Raw genomic sequence first — 19,015 nt, 5'->3', positions numbered from 1 at the left:
GTTTGTTTTAAGCAATGATTGCACAATTGACTTAATACATCGGTACGAAGGTTGGTAAACATGTGAAGAATTACCGGTGTAAACGTATTATTAATTGAACATCGTCCTGGAAAAAATGGCGTTATTCATTTGCGTAATTGCGTCGTACATTATCATGCGCAATCGGGCCAGACTTATCTGGGACGATACTTTTCATCAAAACTGGATTTTCGCAACTAAAATACTTTCTTACAAACAAAAAATAAATACAATGATTTTCATTAGTAAAATATTTCTTTTAAACACAAAATAATCATAAAAGTGGAATTTGTCGTCCCTGTTTAGCCTATGTGGACTGCACAGGCTTACCTGGGACGACACTTTTTGCACATGCAATAAGCCCAGTTTTCCGAGAACGAGGCTCAATAACTTTGTTTGTAGGTATTTTGGGACCACACGATCGAGGACGAAACGGTGTATATTCCCAGGATGGCAACCGTTCCCAACTACCTGCAAAGGCGGGCATACTGAAGTATTACCGCGTTGGATGCGATGGTATAAGCTTTAAATAAGTAAACGGAAACACAAAAAAAACTAAAAAAAATAGTTTACATAAAATGCGTATTCAAGACTTCTGTTTCACTGTTTAGTAATGTAAAAACGCAATTAATGTTTAGATGTTCAAATAAATGAGTGTCGTCCAAGATAAGCTTTTAGCTTTTAGTGTATTTTTCTTTCTTGCATATTTTACAGGCTTATCTGGAACAACGCGTTACGCACTTAAGGCACACATGTTTTATTTATTTCAAGGTCATGTGCCATGTAAGTAATATCCAACTAAAATTTGTAACAATTTAAACCAGATTGGGAATATTCATTTGTACATATTGAACGTTTATGATTAAAGGGGGACAAACAAGGCAATCTCACAAAATGTTTTAAGTTTCAATAGTTTTAATGTTCCTTGCTCTGTTACAGTGTACGTGTCGAACAATAAGGTTCGAGCCCGTGTTGTGCAGCCGAACATCCCGGTACAGAACGGGGTCATCCACGTTATCGACGATCTGCTTTTCTTTATGTACAGAAACATGCGACAAACAATCGAGCATCAGCAAAATATTAGGTAGTGTATAACCTATCTTAATATAACATATTATCGGGTTTTGTATAACCTGAAAGCGCAAATTGCAATTACTGAGTAAATGTGTAAAGTAACCGGGTTTACTTACCAAAACTCTCGTTCTACGCAAAATTTGGCTAAATGCATAGTCGTAAAAAAGTGCCCTTTATTAATCAGGGGGATTCTTTCCGCTTTAAGGACATGTGGTCCCTGTGTTTCCAGTGCGAACTGCACAGGCTAATTAAGGGCGATTCTTTACGCACATGCATTAAGCCCAGTTATCCCAAACCGATGATAATCAAACAAGATAATTATTGTTTGCAAACTGCGTTATGAAGGGCAATAACCCTATTATCATGCTACACGAATGCCAGAAAACGCGGATTTAAATATATGCTATCTATGCTTTTTAAAAAATTATTGAAACAATCAATTTTTATGACTTTGTTTATCATACGAAAAAACATTTTTCGCGTCGCTCGTGTAAACCATCTTGAAAAATGACTGTTCATAAACGATTATTAAAAACATAACTCGCTCCACAATCATTTATGCTAAAGCAATTTATGTTGCAGTTTTATACAAGGCGATCTTCTCAGTCTGGACGCGGAAATCGTGACCAAACTCACGGATAAAACACGCAAGACGACGCTGTTCCTGCCAACAGACGACGCCTTTGCAAAGCTGCCCCCAAAATAAGCAATATTCTATAGACAATAATGGAACTCACGTTTCTCGGGTGAGTGATGTTACAAAAAGAAAAACTACGTAATCCTTCATAAAAGTAACGAACATAACCGTTCACTTGTATATGAATTATTGCGGCTATATATGCGTTCATGATTGCGAACGACTTTTCACTCCCTTAAGAAATCGTTGTATCACATAATAATTCACAATTTACATTCTGTACACAAAAAGAACATTGGGTATTCATGAACATGTACGTTATTCCATTAAAATGTTTAACGGAATTAGTTAACATATTAAATGAAAGTGTATATAACTTCTACTCTATCTTTACCGTGCTTTTTAATAGTTGTCTGATATAGCTAAGAGTTTTAGTTTTACTTTTATTGTAGGGTGCAAGTTGATTTGAATTTCTTTTTACCTATGGTAGAAAAAGGTTGCCGTATGCGAAAATTTGTTTTAACGCATACTTTTGTACTATTAAATGTATTTAAGCTAACAAACTATATGTGAAAATGCACAACAAATTCGTTCAGAAACTTTTTATGGCTCAAGTGTATACATCTTTTTGACATATCATAAACTGCCTAATTTTCTGATCATACCAAACACGTTTAATTATCGGTATGCTTTTATTTCAGTTATTCCGGGACCACCTTATTATGTATGCAGAGCGGGACATCGATTCTTTCCAAGACGGGAAAACATTCACGACCGCAGACGGCGCAATATTGACCGTGAAGAAGATTCAAAGTGGTATAGTGTGTATATACTGATGAGCCTCGTCCTGGGAAAACGGGGCTTATTGCATGAGCATAAAGTGCCGCCAGAGGTAAGCCTGCGCAGTCGCACCGGCTAATCAGGAACGACACTTTCCGCTAATATGTACTTTTTCTATTAAACAATGTCTCTTCTTTAATAAATCAAATTAATAGGGAAGTTGTTTTATAGATTAGCCTGTGCGGACTGCATGGCTAATCTTGGACGACACTTAACGCACATGCATTAAGCCCATTTCTGTATACACATTATTTCGTATATAAAAATGTTCACGTATTTTACAAATGTTCATGTATACACAGTTGGTATTGTGATTGCTTTTAAAACGATACATACTTTTAATTTCGTACAGAACTGTACATTGTGCATTTTGTATTATAATAGACTGACGGAAAAACAACACCAGTCGCAACAACAGTTACAACTGATAGACACGTATTTGTGAATTAGATTTGGATGCAATTAAACTGTTCTCATTTATTATAGTTAGGCATTTCCTACATGAAATAATAATATCTTGACGGGCTTGATTACTTACATACTGATTTAAGACGTATTGTTTTAACCGATATTAAGAAAGAATGCACTGTCTAACAATAAACGTGTGTTGAGTATGCTGAATAAATACGGTTGTCTTAAAACTTCTATCAGATATCATTTTCCTACAAGGACGCCTTTACGTGGTGGATATTCTGCCCGCCTTGCGACCGGGATGTCACGAGTTTGATCTTCACTTTATAAGCATTATCTTGCCCTCCACCAAAGTCCCTAACTACTGGATTTATCCCGGAATTTACTAGAGAACGTTTCAATAATCGTAAGACTTATAAATCACTCGAGCTAAAGTAAATAGGTTAACACTAAAACTCATTTTCTCCTGAAATCTCACAGTCGTGTACGTGGAAGGCGGCGGAGTCCGCGCCAAGGTGACGACGCCGGATATCGGCTGCACCAACGGCGTCATACATCTCGTCAACAGTGTTCTCTTCCAGCGTGACTTCACCATCTGGGATGCAGTCATTGGCAACAACCAGCTGAGGTCAGTGCTTTATTTGCGAAATGAATAGCCCTATTGATGCAAACAGGTACCATGTGCCTTCTAATTTCAACGTCACATGGTACATTTGTGCACCAATTTAGCGGTAAGCGCTGTTAGCATGTGTTATGTTTCAAGTGTTGAACATTGCGTTCTTATTTGCGTTAAGGTGTACGCTTTTAACGCTCGATTGGTTATTGTCGGCTCGGGTGCTACTTACAAGTACCCAGGGTACTCTTAAGTATACTACAATGTTCCACTGGTACGGAAATTATACTCAACAGTTCCCGGCAATACTAACACTAAATTGGTAATTGTCGGCTCATTTTTTTTAATTATTATTTTCATATTTATGTCAATATTCTGAAAAATGGCCTTTACATTATCGAAATTTATACTCAAAAAAGCATGTCGAGGAATGTTTTTTAGCGGAATGTTCAACTACATCGGATCGTTTGTGGGAATAAAACTCGGGTGCAGTCTTATATTGACCGGCTACGTTTAAGTATATTTTCCGTACCCGGGGTACATTGGAGTATACTTAAGAAAACCCGGAGAACTTATTAGTAGTACTCGAGCCGACATTGACTAATCTAGCACTATTAACTTGTGTTGTGTTTGTGTGCTGTAATATCCAAGCGAATATCTCGTTGCTAAGTGTTCTGAAATTGTGAACAGCATAAAAACGTTTGAAACTTCCTATGGTTTGCATCGACCGTTCCAAGGCGATGTCTTCAGTTTTAATTCACGTGTTTTTGTGTTTGTGGCTTGTTTTTGTCCCTTGTCAAAAACATTTATTTGCTGTGTCAGATAGTTTTGAAATCGGTTAATTGCCTTAAATAAAGGAAACCATGTGTCGATATGCTTTTTTTCCTGCTGGTACAGTTTCAGATTGTTTATCTTCGAAGCTAAGCATACCGTACGTAAACTAAATATTGAGATTGAGTCACTTAATGTCTATTGATTCCATAGAATAAATAATACTGACTGTGTGTTATAGCAATATGAAGCAATTGATTAGCAAGAACCAGGACCTAATTGCGACCTTAGGCGCTACAAGAAACGGACCAATGACGGTGTTCCTGATAAGCGACGCTGCCTTGAATAATCTCCCCAGCGACACGTTCGAACAATTTACGTCAAACTACAATTTGATACTCGAAGTAAGTACGCATAGATGTTGTATTGTTTGGGTATTGTATTCCACTGGGCAATATTGCAATCAGTTTTCTGGGTGAACAAGCGTAATTTAAGGATAAGGTAAAACTGTTCATAAGTGATGCATTTCGCTTGCATGTATTTTTAACCGATTGAAACAATACAACAGTTTTCGAAATATATACTTTTACTTCTGTTGTTTAGTTCATTTGCTATAATAAAAAATGGAGCACGCCTGTACATTTCTGTACTGCATATTGTCACTTATGATGGGTTACAATAGCAAACATACATTAAAGACGATGCATCAATTTAAATGAAATGACCACTTATTCAGCCACAGTGCAATCAGTTTGTGTATTGAAGATAAAACATGAGGCATTATAATAATGTTTATCTTTTTGTAACCCAGCCAGAATAATCTCTACAATGGGGTTTCAACCCGAGACCACCCCCCCCCCTGGTACTAAATCAGGCAGACACTACCGCATCGCTTTAAAGCTAGCTCATATAGCAGGGCAGTTTAAGTTCTCCTTATTCCTGACCCTACTGCACACTCCCCCCTCCATTTAAGAAACTCTTCCAAGAATTTCCTACCGCCACGACATCTGAGGGAGATCTGACACACATTGTTGGTTTTTACGTTGGGCACCAATGTAAATCAGCCAGAAAAATCCTAACCACAATCGGAATTGAACCAGGGACATCCCGGTTCTTAATTTGGCAGACACTCTATCACATCTGTATAAAAGCTTGATTATATAGCAAGGCAGTATACGCTCTCCTTATACCTAATCATACTACAGTTTGACATGTTTTTTCTCTGATTTTGGCGCTGCATGGATCGATTGCACAAGGGGTTATCCTGAGCTTCACCCTAATAACGGGCGAGATTGATGTCTCTACGTTAGCGAGCATAACTATCACACTGCATCATACCGAGACAGGTATTGTCTTAAACATAGCACCATATAAACAGTTTTCCAATACTCAGATATACCATGCAAATTAGCTGGTATATCATTGTAAATGATTTAGGGCATTACATATTAAACACATTTTACATGAGTGTTATAACGTCAAATGGCTTTATTTTGAAAACCTTTGTAGTATTCGATAAACGGAGTCATTTTTCGAAAATAAAGATTTCCAATGTATAAAGTTTGAAAGAAACATCTATTTAGCAAATGTTGTGCTACAAGCAAATCTTAAGATGTATTTGACTCAATGTAACGTTCTTGTCAATTTAAGGTTTGTACATTTTCGTGTTTACTTATTGGATGATACTGACTAACGCACACATCGGCTATTGAGAATGTCATTGAATTTATATCTATTGTCAATGGTATTGATATTATGGTAATTGAAAAATTGAATTGAAATTATTGCTTTTGACCACGTCATGGAAATTATGGCTTTTGAGCGTGTCATTGAAATTATCATGGATGTTGAGCATGTCATTGAAATTATCATGGCTATTGAGCATTTCCTTGATTATCATGGCTATTTAGTATGTCAAAGAAATTATCATGGCTATTTAGCATGTCATTGAAATTATGGCTATTGAGCATGTCATTGAAATTATCATGGCTTTTGAGCATGCCATTGAAATTATCATGGCTATTGAGCATGCCATTGAAATTATTATTGCTATTGAGCATGCAATTGAACTTATGGGAATTTGCAATATCATTTATATTATAACTTTTGACAATGGCATTGAACATATGGCTTTTGCCAATAGAATTGAAGTTATTGCTATTGGGCAGGTCATCGAAATTATGGCTATTGCCCATGTCATTGAAAATACTGATATAACTGAGCATGCATTTGATACTATGGCTATTCAGCATGTCATTGACATTATTGCACTTTGCAATATCATTGGTATTATAGCAATTGACAATGGTATTGAACTTGGCTATTGTCAAGGACATTGAAATTATGGTTATTGACAATCAAATTCGAATTATGGCTATTGACAATGAAATTGAAATTATGGCTGTTGACAATGAAATTGAATTATGGCTATTGACAATGAAATTGAAATTTTGGCTATTGACAAAGAAACTGAAATTATGGATATTGACAATAAAATCGAAATTATGGCTATTGAGCCTGCCATTGAAATTTTGGCGATTGAGAATGCCATTGAAAAATTATGGCTATTGAGAATGTCATTGAAATTATGGCCGCTGAGCATGTCATTGAAATAATGGCTATTAGGCATATAATTGAAATTATGGCTGCTGAGCATGTCTTTGAAATTCTGGCTGTTGAGCATGTCATTGAAATTATGGCTATTGAGCATGTCATTGAAATTATGGCTGTTGAGCATGACATTGCAATTATGACTATTGAGCATGCCATTGAAATAATGGCTGTTGAGGATGTTATTGAAATTATGGCTGTTGAGCATGTCATTATAATTATGGCTGTTGAGCATGTCATTGAAATTATGGCTGTTGAGCATGCCATTGAAATTACTGCTGTTGACCATGTCGTTGAAATTATGGCTATTGAGCATGTCATTGAAATTATTGCTGTTGACCATGTCGTTGAAATTATGGCTATAGAACATTTACAATGTAATTGAAATTATGGCTCATGAACATGTCATTGAAATTATGGCTTTTGGTTATATCATTAATATTATAGCGATTGGGCATGTCATTGAAATTATGGCTATTGGCAATATCATTTATATTATGGTTTTTAGTAATTTCATTGATATTATAGCTATTGCCAACGGTATTGAAAGTATGGCTATTGAAAAATGGAATTGAAATTATTGCTATTAAGCATGTCATTGAAAGTATGTCTTTTTAGCTTGCCATTGAAATTATGGCTATGGGCAAAATAATTGATATTATAGCTATTTACAATGACATTGAAAGTATGGCTATTGACAATGGTATTAAAATTATGGCTGTTTACAATGGCAATGACATTATGGCCATTGACAATGGCATTGAAATTATGGCTATTGACACTGTAACTGAAAGTATGGCTATAGGCAATATCATTGATATTATAGCTATCGACAATAGCATTGAAATTATTGCTTTGGCAATTTCATTGATAATTTAGCTATTGACAATTATGGCTGTTGAAAAGGGCATTAAACTTCTATGATCTCATTTTGTCAATTTCAATTGTTGACTGGTTTTCAATTGTCCTTCCAGGTTTGTACATAGTCCGAAGTCGGATTCGCGCTGATGTAGTGATCGAGGACATCTTGTGTTCTAACGGCGTCTTACATATCACCGACAAACTACTACACCTTCCGACCAGGAACATTGTGGACGAAATGGCGGTGCAACCTGGCCTTGGGTAAGCTATCAATGTATAAAACAATAAGAGCAATTGTGACTACAATGTTTTCGATAATCAATGTACAAATATGATGGTAAACAATCCATTTTAAAAACGCACGGGTTACGTATTCATGATCGTGTGATCATTACATCAGTGAGGCTATTGTATCTTATATATTGTATCGAAATGAAACTGTTCTGAGTAACTTTGGTAGCGTTTTTGAAGTCAAGTAGTTTAAATGTAGCGTTAGTCAGTAATGATATCTATACTACGGGCGTTATTAATATGGCATTGCCTTAAAACTAAAAATGCGAGTTGATTGTAGTATTACTGAAAGTATCGAAAAGTACCAGTACGCTTTCTTTTAATTTGATAAAAAGTTAAAAACAGAAGTATGTAACAACGTTTGGTATTTTTCTTTAGGGTTATGACTGGAATTCTCGATGTCATTCCGTCTCTGAAACAAATTCTGAAGGACACGAGTAAAACATTCACCATGTTCGTGCCCAGTGACGACGCGTTCACACTGCTACCCGCCCATCGGGCTCAAAAGCTGCAAGACCCCTTCTTACTGCAACATGTTCGAATACTAATTACATATTTAACAATATTAATCAATGGAATATTTGTGTGATATCTTTGCAAAAGCGTATTGTTGAGCTTAAATTTTAGACTTCATAGCTGTAATGATGGATTTTTCACTGCAATTTGTTTTCCAAAACAACTATTTAACCAACATAAAATGATCTGAACAAAATATGAGTGAATATATAAATCTTTGTAATCATACAACGCATCGTAATTACTTCTGCGCATTATGTGTCTATTAAAAGCCCATAGACACTCAAACTCAACGAATATTTCGTGAATATATTTCCAAAATGAAAGTTAACACATACAAAATCAATGTCTCTTATAGCAATTGCCAACATTTCAACGCTAGATGTGGTCTGGTAACATAAATTTAACAATATACAAAGTGATTTTTTTGGGGGGAAAACATATTCAACACCTGTTTCATGAACCATTTTAGTGTTCGTGTGTCGTATGAAAACATATCGTAGATGAAAATTTAAAATTTAAAAAATAATAGAAACGCACATTTTGTATCTCGTTAAATCTATGTTGGCATACCACATCTAGCTTTGAAATGCTAGCTATTGCTACGAAGAAAACTGATTGTGTATGGGTTAACTTTATTTGACGAAATATTTCGAGAAATATTTGTTGATTATTAGTATTTGTGTTACTTTAAATATTTTATATAATATTCAAGTAAGTGAATCATAACATCATCCATAAGAGGTTTATATGTTGGGTTCTCTACAAAAAAGACTCTGTTGCATACAGACACATTGAGTCTCGCTTTGGGAAAACGGAAGTTAATGCATGTGCGTAAAGTATTTTCCCAGATTAGCCCGTGCAGTCCGCACAGGCTTATCAGGGGCGACATTTTTCGCTGTTATGCTATTTTTCGTTTAAAGAAGTCTCTTCGTAGAGCGAAAACCAAGTTCAGACGTAAAGTTTCGTCCCTGATAAGTATGTGCGGACTGCAAAGGCTAATCTGGGTTGACACTTTACGCACATACATTGAATCCCGTATTATGCTTTTATTTCAGAGAGTTCGCTTACATGTTTTTTTCGGCTCTTCATTATTCCTGGAGCAGTTCCGTGATTACTCGAAATTTTCATCTTTGACAGGCGATCCGCTCTTTGTTCTACGTGAACAGGAGAAAGGTAATAACATGTGTACGAAATTGTATGTGTCTTATCACCAGTAAAACATTGCATATATCTCATTAGTTTGAGCTATAGTGCATATACATACAAACATTAATATCAAGTGACTTTATTCATTTTTTGTGTTTATCAAGTTTAGTCAGCAACTCAATACCTTAAGTTTGTAAGACTAAAGCTCTAAACCGGACTTGAATTAAGTAACTTATATATATGACCTCCCAAATACGGCAACTGATTTTATGGAAATGTCACAAATGTATTGATTAATATAAATATAAGCACAAAGCAAATTGCATAATCCATTAGCACAATCAAAGAAATGAGTGTAAAAAACAACATTTATTTTGTCATCACGCAAACACCGGAAAGAGCCAACGACTTACCCTGGTTAAATAATGTCTGAGTGAGCTATATGTTTGTCATTTTGGCCAGCATTGGTTTTCAACAATAGCTTGTATTTCTCATCCTCCAGTTTTCGCGGTCAGTAGCAATGTTCGTGGCGGCGTCATCAGGTCCGACATCCGGTGCAGTAACGGGATCATCCACGTGCTTGACACGCTGCTGCAGTTCCCCTTCTGGAAAACCAACAACCTCTTGAACGCCATTTCAAGTTTAAAGTGTTAGTAAGCTCGATAACACCGGAAGCTTATAGCTTATTGAACAAAATATTGAGTCGTTTTCACGGGGTTCACTATTTTTTTGGGCTCAATTAGTCGTTGTCGGCTCGGGTACTACTTAAAAATAAACCTGGTACTCTTAAGTATATCACAATGTAGTTACCCGGGTACTCTTAATTATACTACAATGTAGTAATAAGTCTACTCTGAAGTGTACTACAATGTAGTAACCCAGTTTTGTTAAGTATACTACAATGTAGTAAACCCGTTACAGAAATATGCATGGAATCATTCGACCAGACTCCATGGGAATTTGTAGTTTATTGTCCATACTGCGGATACCTCGCAGTGTACTTAAGTACTAAGGTAATTTGTAGGGTACTTAAGAGTGCCCGGAGTGCTCATACGTAGTACCTTTGGCGACTATGACCTTTCGAGCATTACTAGGTTTCTTTGAAGAACGCCCCTAGCGCTGAGATCGAACCCGGAGACTCCGGATCGTTAGGTCGACATCACGCCATCGCGGTACTTCAGGCGTCTTTTTCTATTTAATTATGCGTTTTTGATTGTCAAATACTTGTATACAATTATTAAGAAATGCATCGATGGACGGATAATGAGCATTTGAGCTCTGTAAAAACCTCACACTTTTAAGAGTATTCCTTTTTCTCAGTCTTGCGGCATATTCCTAATTCTTTCTTTAGTCTTACGACAGTTGTCTTCAGATTTATCGGTAGTCTTAAGACCATTATACATGTACTTACATATATATGTAGTCTTAAGTTTTATTTTTACAATTTAGTCTTATTCTTTGTCTCAAGTCTAGAAGCATGGTTTGAAATCATTTCAGGCCTTTTCACGACATGATAATGAATGAATGTCGATGACCTCAACACGTGGTCCAACTCGCACGACACGAATCTCACTCTGCTGATTCCCAGTGCAAAATTTATAGCAAGTCTCTCAAACTTCCATAGAAGTTACATAAGCGCGGAACCAGATATGGATATAAAGGTAGGTTACATTACACTAGACATTTGCGCGGTTAGTTGAAACATATATTTCAGCTCTGTTTAATCGAAAGCTTTAGACTTACTAAGACGCTCTCGAGTCCGTTTTATTTGTGCATCCAGTACATGATGTCTTTGAGTAGATTTCGATAACACTTCCTGAGTTAGAATCGAAGCCGGGACTCCCTGAAGGCTAGGTGGATATCAACCTTCGCGCATAGATTTGATTTGAACCAGCATAAGCTTGATCAAATCCCTGCCTTCATAACCAACCACGTGATGATAGCCGAATAACGTGGATTAATAATTTCCCCGTTGTTATTTTTACTATTTTTATATTTAATTATTTTTTTATTATAAACCTTAACTTCTGCACTATTTTCAAAAGAAAATGATACTACCTTTCATAATATAATACTTAAAACAATCCACTCAAATCTGGATGGAGTTTCACGTGATGGCAGATATTGTATGTGAGAGCATGGAGCGACAACTATGCGTGGAGTTTGGGAGGAAATTACTTCGCGCTGTTGAAAAGCAAGTTCCGAAGAACCCAATACAAATTACATAAACGCGAAATCGGACATAGGCATACTTGAAGTTTACCTACATATATGTACTAAAAAAAAATAAGTTGATATTTTCTCCAAACTAATGTATTACAAAGGTTATGAAAACAATATTAAAAATGAATGATTGAAAATAATCGTTTATTTTATGCTTTCCTGTGGTTTATAGAGAATTATCAGTAGATTAAAACAGTGAAAATTAACAGTGAAAATTATCGATAATTTTCACTGTTTACTGTGAAATGACGTCATTGTTTTGACGAAATGACGTCATTATCCAGGCGAAATTCTTAGTTAAACTCTTTAAAAATGTATATAAACTGTGAAAAAAACATAAGATAAAAAGAAAATTTGTTGAATTCGGTGCTATATCGATTTTGATTCACTCGTGATCATAGAAAAAATATATTTTCACTCTTGACTGGGCTACTCGTGAAAATATTATTTTCTATGATCTCTTGTGAATTAAAATCGATATCCACCGAATCCAACAAATATCCTCTATGTATTAACCTTATAGGTATTGGGATCACTGTCGTATAGATTATGTGCATGTTGTGTACTTGCATAGTCACTTATAAATGTATCATTAACTGAATGGTTAAAACTGTTGGAAACAGTTCAAAACTGTTTTTTATCATTCATAAAGCTGTTTAATTCCAGTGTACTGAAATATATTGCTGCTGTGTGTCATTAGGACCATTTCAGATTTGCATAGCGGATTTACCTTGTGCGTTGTCTTCCGAGATAAGCCTGGGCAGTCCACATAAGCTGATTAGGGACGAAACTTTGCGCTTTAACTGGATTTTTGCTAAGCAGAGAAGTCCTTTAAAAGAAAAATTAAAAAAAAGCGGAAAGTGTTGTCCCTGCCTGTGTAAACTGTACAGTCTAATCTGGGACGACACTTTACGCAGATGCGAATCGGCAAAATAATATAACGTTATGTTTTGCTTTAACAGTTATTCAACAGCCACGCACTGCCATCTATCACGTTAAATCAAGCGTACATGGACGCTATGTTTAGTGGCAGTCGAGTGTTCTACACAGAGAATCGCTACAATACGACCTCCACCTTTGTAAATGTGGACCCTACCAATAGAACGGGTAAATAGATATGCTTTATTCGTGAATAAGGCAATATGCCAATCATTCAACATATAACGCAATATAACAAAATATATAACCGGTTCATGGTGAGGCCTGTTACATCATATGGTAAATTTAAGATACAGCAACATTTTGCTTTGATAATAAAACACGTTCAAAAGCAAATGGAGGTAAAAAAAATCTAACCTTTATCTGTCTTAGACCAGAGACTGGGTTCTTTCGGCGAAAAATTGTAAATTATAGCTTAATGACATGGATTAAAAAGTGTAATTTAAAATTTGAAAAGTGTTTTCGAATACGTTTAAAAAATATATTTGATATGCTCCAAATATGAAGATCGGAATACACCCAAAAGATAAGTAAACATAAACACACCAAGTTTATTAAATCAAGGTGACTTAATCAGTATTGAACAATAATATATTTTTTAAAGATGTGAATTGTATATTGCTAATGAGAACGCCAAAAATAAAGAAAAATATGTATACATGTATACAATTTAAACGGTAATCTATACAATTATTTGATATCAAACATTGTTTTCAACTTCAACGATTTTTTGTTATCGTCGTTATGAAACTATTGCTTGTTTTTACTTCATGAAGTATTTAGAAAATAAACACTTAGCGTGGTTATTAAGTCAATAAATGTTATGAGTATGTTGTATAATGAGTTTTTTTTTGTTTTAAATAACTTTCGCACAAATTACTTCTTTTGATATTTACTTCACTACGAACGTGGTTTATTTTTTTGTTCTTATATCATAAATAACTTGCACTATGCACACGATTTCACAGAAATTACTTCGTTTGATATCGGCTTCACGAAGAATATGGTTTATAGTGTAGTTATTGTTTTTTTTTATAAATTACTTACCTTTCGTACGCTTTGACAGAAGTTACTTCGGTTGATATCGGGTTCACGAATCTCAGACGGTCTTTCGACCTGGTGCGTGACGGGATCGCGTGCAGTAACGGCATTATCTACGTCATCGACGGCTTCCTGAACTTCCCGCTGAATGACGCTCACTTTGAGTTGACACATCAACCGGATATAAGGTATTTCCAACAAAATTCAGCTAGAGATCTTTCATGCATTCAACCGAAGCATTTTTGGCATTATCGTCACCATCGTCATCGCCATCGTCATCATCATAAAAAAATAAGCTTTATCATGACAAACATCACTTTCATCAGCATTAATATATTATTTTCGTCAGGGAGATTAGATAATACTTTTACTACTTATTATAAAAATTATAGCAAAAACCAACCCATTAACACCATCTGCATCAATAATATAATGTATCCAATCTTTGGATACGTTTCATTCACTCTGATGATAATTTCTATAATTATAAAATTATATCATGTTTTTGTGTTTGCGCCCGGTTCTGTGATAACGGGGATTAAATGAGGTAAAGTGTAATCCCATATTTAGCCGTGCGAACTGCAGGGACGACACTTTCCGCCTAAACTTGATTCTCGCTGATAAGATACTTTGAACGAAAAATACCATAAAAGCGGAATGTTTCCTTCCTGATAAGCCCATGCGGACTGCACAAGCTAATTTGGGACGATGTTTTACGTACACGCATTAAGCCCCGATGTCCGAAATTGAGGCTCATTTATATTTATATTACAGTCTTGGAAGCGATCAGCTTCTGAAGCTCGTACCGAGCGACTCCGGTATCGATCTGACGTACTTGAAGACCATGTACACGGTGTTCGTTCCCTCGGACTCCTCGCTGGACCCCCAGTAGGCCGGAACTGGAGAACATAAACGCGAACCTCACTAAGGAGGCGAAGATGGCTGTAAGAGTGTTTTGTTAAACAAGCCGCGTAATGCGAAAATGGGTCATATGTGGCCAGCGTATCGCCAGACCAATCTGCGCTCTCGCATATGGAAGAAGATCTATTTTCGCAGACGTCATTTGTTTTTTCTTCTTGATAACGTACCCGTAATAGGAACTCTCACTGAGGGCAATTTACAAAATTCCCAAATGCCGAAAAAATCCCCCCAAAAAGAAGAGAAATTACGTCATTGTCGTTTCAAAAGCATACTATCTACAAATAAACAGATACGATGAGCACTAAAATTGAACATTTCAGCAACAAGAACATGTATTATTTAGATTGGTTTTTGTAAGCAATTAAGGCGACCCATAATTCCAAAACCGAAGATTTCACAATGCGAATTTTCTCATCTTCAGGTTTTTTCTCGATAATTTTTCCTAATTGTCTTAAAAACGTTGCTGTAAGAGAGTATCGCAATACGAGGCGCGTCACGCGATAATGGGTCTTATGCTGTATGCGGCCTGCGTAGCTTCAGGCAAACTGCGATCGCCACAAAGGGCCGAAGAAAATTTCAGAAATAATTTCAGGAGAGTAATTGCTGTAACCGTCATCTAGTTTTATTGTACGGTACTGGTAATAAATAACATAGAATATTTGTTAAATGATTACAGATGAGGTCCTGTTGGATCATTTTGATCATAAATGTCTCGCATATGGTATTATCTTACCATTCAGGCGCAATATCATCTTTGATAATACAGCATCAAAATGCTTAGCTAGGAATAAAACTTAGTTTGTATGAGCGTTTATTGGCCGATAATTTACTTATTCCCAATCTAACATGACCTGTAACTAGACATAACCTTACCTGACACTAGACCTTACACTTGACCTGACATTAGACCTGACGCTTGATCTAACACTATACACAGCACCTGATCTTACACTGGACCTTGCACTAGACAATCCGGTAAACCTAGCACAAGACCTGATGACATGATAAAAAACTTGACACAAGACATTACACTTAACCTGACATTAGATTTTGCATTTGAATTAAGGACCTTATTACACTTCAAACGTGTTTTATAGAGCTTGTATTGACTATTGCCAACATACACAATATTTCACCGTTATTCACTATATCGTTTTTCATTTTGTATAGATTTAAAACAATACACTATTTTTCATCGCATCATATTAAAAAGCTGACGAATATTATAAATGTATATCATTTAAAACATATATAACATAGAAAGGACAAATACCTTAAACAACATATTATTTGTTTACATGTCATTTTCGTTTTATTGTTTGACCAGATCGTTCGCCGCCATATCGTCCCCAACCAAAAGGTGGATTCCGACAGCATCATCGACGGCTCCTTCAGCGCTTACGCAAGCAGCAGAAATATCACAGTGATAGCTAGAACTGACGGTACGTTGACTTTATAAGACACCGATACATGTAGCTAGATCTGACAGTCAGTGACCATATCCCAGTGATAGCTAGAACTGTCGTTGAGTGACCTTAGCCCAGTGATAACTAGAACTGACAGTAAGTTGACTTTACATTGTATATCACATCGATAGCTAGAACTGTCGGTGTGTTGTCTTTAAATCACATCAATACATGTAGCTAGAACTGAAAGTAACTGTTTAACTGATGGTGAGTGGCCATATCACAGTGAAAGCTAGAACTGACGGTGAGTGACCATATCACAGTGATATTTAGAACTGACGGTGAGTGACCACATCCCAGTAATAGATTGAACTGACGGTGAGTGACCATATTCCAGTGATAGCTAGAACTGATAGTGAGTTACCATATTCCAGAGATTGCTGGAACTGACGGTGAATGACCATATCACAGTGATAGCTAGAACTGACGGTTAGTGACCATATCAAAGTGATAGCTAGAACTGGCGGTCAATGAACATATCACATTTATTGCTAGAACTGATAGTGAGTGACAATATCCCAGTGATTGCTAGAACTGACGTTGAGTGACCATATCACAGTGATAGCTAGAACTGATGGTGAGTGACCATATCCCAGTGATTGCTAGAACTGATAGTGAGTGACCATATCCCAGTGATAGCTAGAACTGACAGGGGCTAGGCTTATTGATCGTCGTATGGCATTACATTGATCCACTATTCTGGAAGAACGTACTTAGTACCTACATCCATAATTACTTTATTTCTTTCATTCTTTTAAATTCGTAATACAATTAAAGTCTTTTACTTTAAGAAGACGTATTATAACAAAATCTATATTTGAAGACTAAATTATTTAGTTGTGAACATAAAACTCATGAATTAAAAAAAGGAAATCGGACAAACCTATTTTAGTTGGTTTTATATCCGCATATAAAATCGCCCCCTAGGTGCAAAACGGTGCCATTTAACTTAGAAGGCATATGGTTCCTTTAAGCACCAATGGCGCGAAATGTTATATCGGATATACAATTTATTTAAAGCTATCTACTTCCAGGCTTTTATCTCCGATGGGAGGACATCGAAGCCAAGATCGTCAAACCAAACATTTTAGCCATAAACGCAATAATTCACGTGGTGGATCGTTTCCTCATGACGTCACCGTACCAGACCACCACACTTCCGCCACCGACGTCGACGACTACTCAAAAACATATATCATCCGGTCATACTTTCCACGACTCAGTTCACGCCAATTTTACCTCATTAAATAATCAGTGCGCGTATTTCATTTGTCTCGTGTGTTTACAAGTTGTCGCATATTTGAATGTATGTAGATGATGGCGGTGAAAAACGTTATGATTGTTTTCGTTTTTTTCTTTGAAATACGTTGTGTTATATGATGTATAACTGAGTATGTAAGATACTTTAAACTGTTCACGCGCCCTTTATTTCAATAAACGATTGATTGTTTATTTTTGTTTGCTTGTTTATTTTTATTTGCTGAACACGTGTTCTTAATGTGTTGCGATGAAACCGTCTTCCATTCCCTCGAATAGTAAGGGTTGTGTTTTAATACGCATGTTGTTTAAAATACATGTTTTCAATTACTTAATAACGAGCAATGCATGATCATCATGAATCATTGTTTTCAGATTATTTTTTTATTATGACATGTTAAACTGTTGTAACGATTTTAGTTATATAATATTAATGTTATTAACCGATTCCGAATTTAAGGCATTCGCGAACTTACAAACGAATTCCTCAAAAAACACTTCATTTACCTCTGATTTATCAACAATGTACCCCAGACTCACAGTTCCTAAGTGTACGGTAAAGTTTCCTTTATGATGTATCTTCTTGTGTATCTAATACAACTATAATTGAATATAGCTTTGTAATTTTCCCCACAATTGACCGAATTGTTAACGCGAGAACCAATAATAACGATGGATTGGACACTTGAATGCGTAAACGCTTCAATTAAGTTATTGGCAATCGTCAACAGTCCGACGTCTGTGTACATAAGCATGACACATAATATGATCATAATAGAATGAGGCGTGCTCTGTGAAAAGGGGGTTAAATGCATGCGCGCAAAGTGACGTTCCAGATTAGCTTGTGAGGACTGCACAGGCTAATCAGGGACGACACTTTCCGCCTAATTTACATTTTTGCTTAGAAGATACTTTCTTAAAACGAAAAATATCCTTAAGCGGAAAGTGTCTTCCCTGATTAGCCTGTGCGGACTGCACAGGCTAATCTGGGACGACACTTTACGCACATGCATTAAACGCCCTTTTCACATAGCGAGGCTTATATGTGTAATATTGTCTGTATGCAACTATGTGCCGGGCGTCGCTTGAAGTTTGCGCAGTTTGAAGCTCGCATATAATAGAACATATTTCAGCCTATTGGGCTTTGTATGCCCGCGGTAACGCGCTTGAAACCTTTAATTGGAAGAAACATTTCGAAGTTCATAGACATTCACATTTAAACGGCTCTTGGTAACAAATTAATAATGGACCGACAAGCCCTGACGGCAATATTACCGCTACTGACGTAATATCTAATTTACGGTTATTCGGTCTTTAGTGTGATAAACTTCTCATGGTTTCTTTTGTGTCTTCAACATATTTGCCACTTCTATTGTT

At 36.2% G+C, this 19,015-nt stretch overlaps 1 protein-coding gene and 1 long non-coding RNA gene across 31 annotated transcripts in view; one reads left to right on the top strand and one right to left on the bottom strand.

The window, feature by feature from the left end:
- LOC127881542 (uncharacterized) overlaps window positions 1-19,015 on the bottom strand; it is a 533,182-nt gene that overhangs the window by 410,744 nt on the left and 103,423 nt on the right. The window lies entirely within an intron of this gene.
- On the top strand, window positions 964-17,831 carry LOC127881562 (uncharacterized). The gene is made up of 15 exons (XR_008050137.1): window positions 964-1,102; window positions 1,675-1,838; window positions 2,431-2,545; window positions 3,461-3,608; window positions 4,606-5,710; window positions 7,949-8,096; window positions 8,505-8,661; window positions 9,701-9,818; window positions 10,294-10,440; window positions 11,289-11,452; window positions 12,977-13,121; window positions 14,020-14,182; window positions 14,769-14,938; window positions 16,243-16,357; window positions 17,416-17,831. It is a non-coding gene; the product is annotated as an uncharacterized LOC127881562 (long non-coding RNA).

This window comes from Dreissena polymorpha, chromosome 5, assembly GCF_020536995.1.
Source record: "Dreissena polymorpha isolate Duluth1 chromosome 5, UMN_Dpol_1.0, whole genome shotgun sequence".
Taxonomy (NCBI): domain Eukaryota; kingdom Metazoa; phylum Mollusca; class Bivalvia; order Myida; family Dreissenidae; genus Dreissena; species Dreissena polymorpha.
The sequence above is the reverse complement of the archived record's forward strand: the minus strand, read 5'-3'. Positions and strand labels throughout refer to the sequence as shown.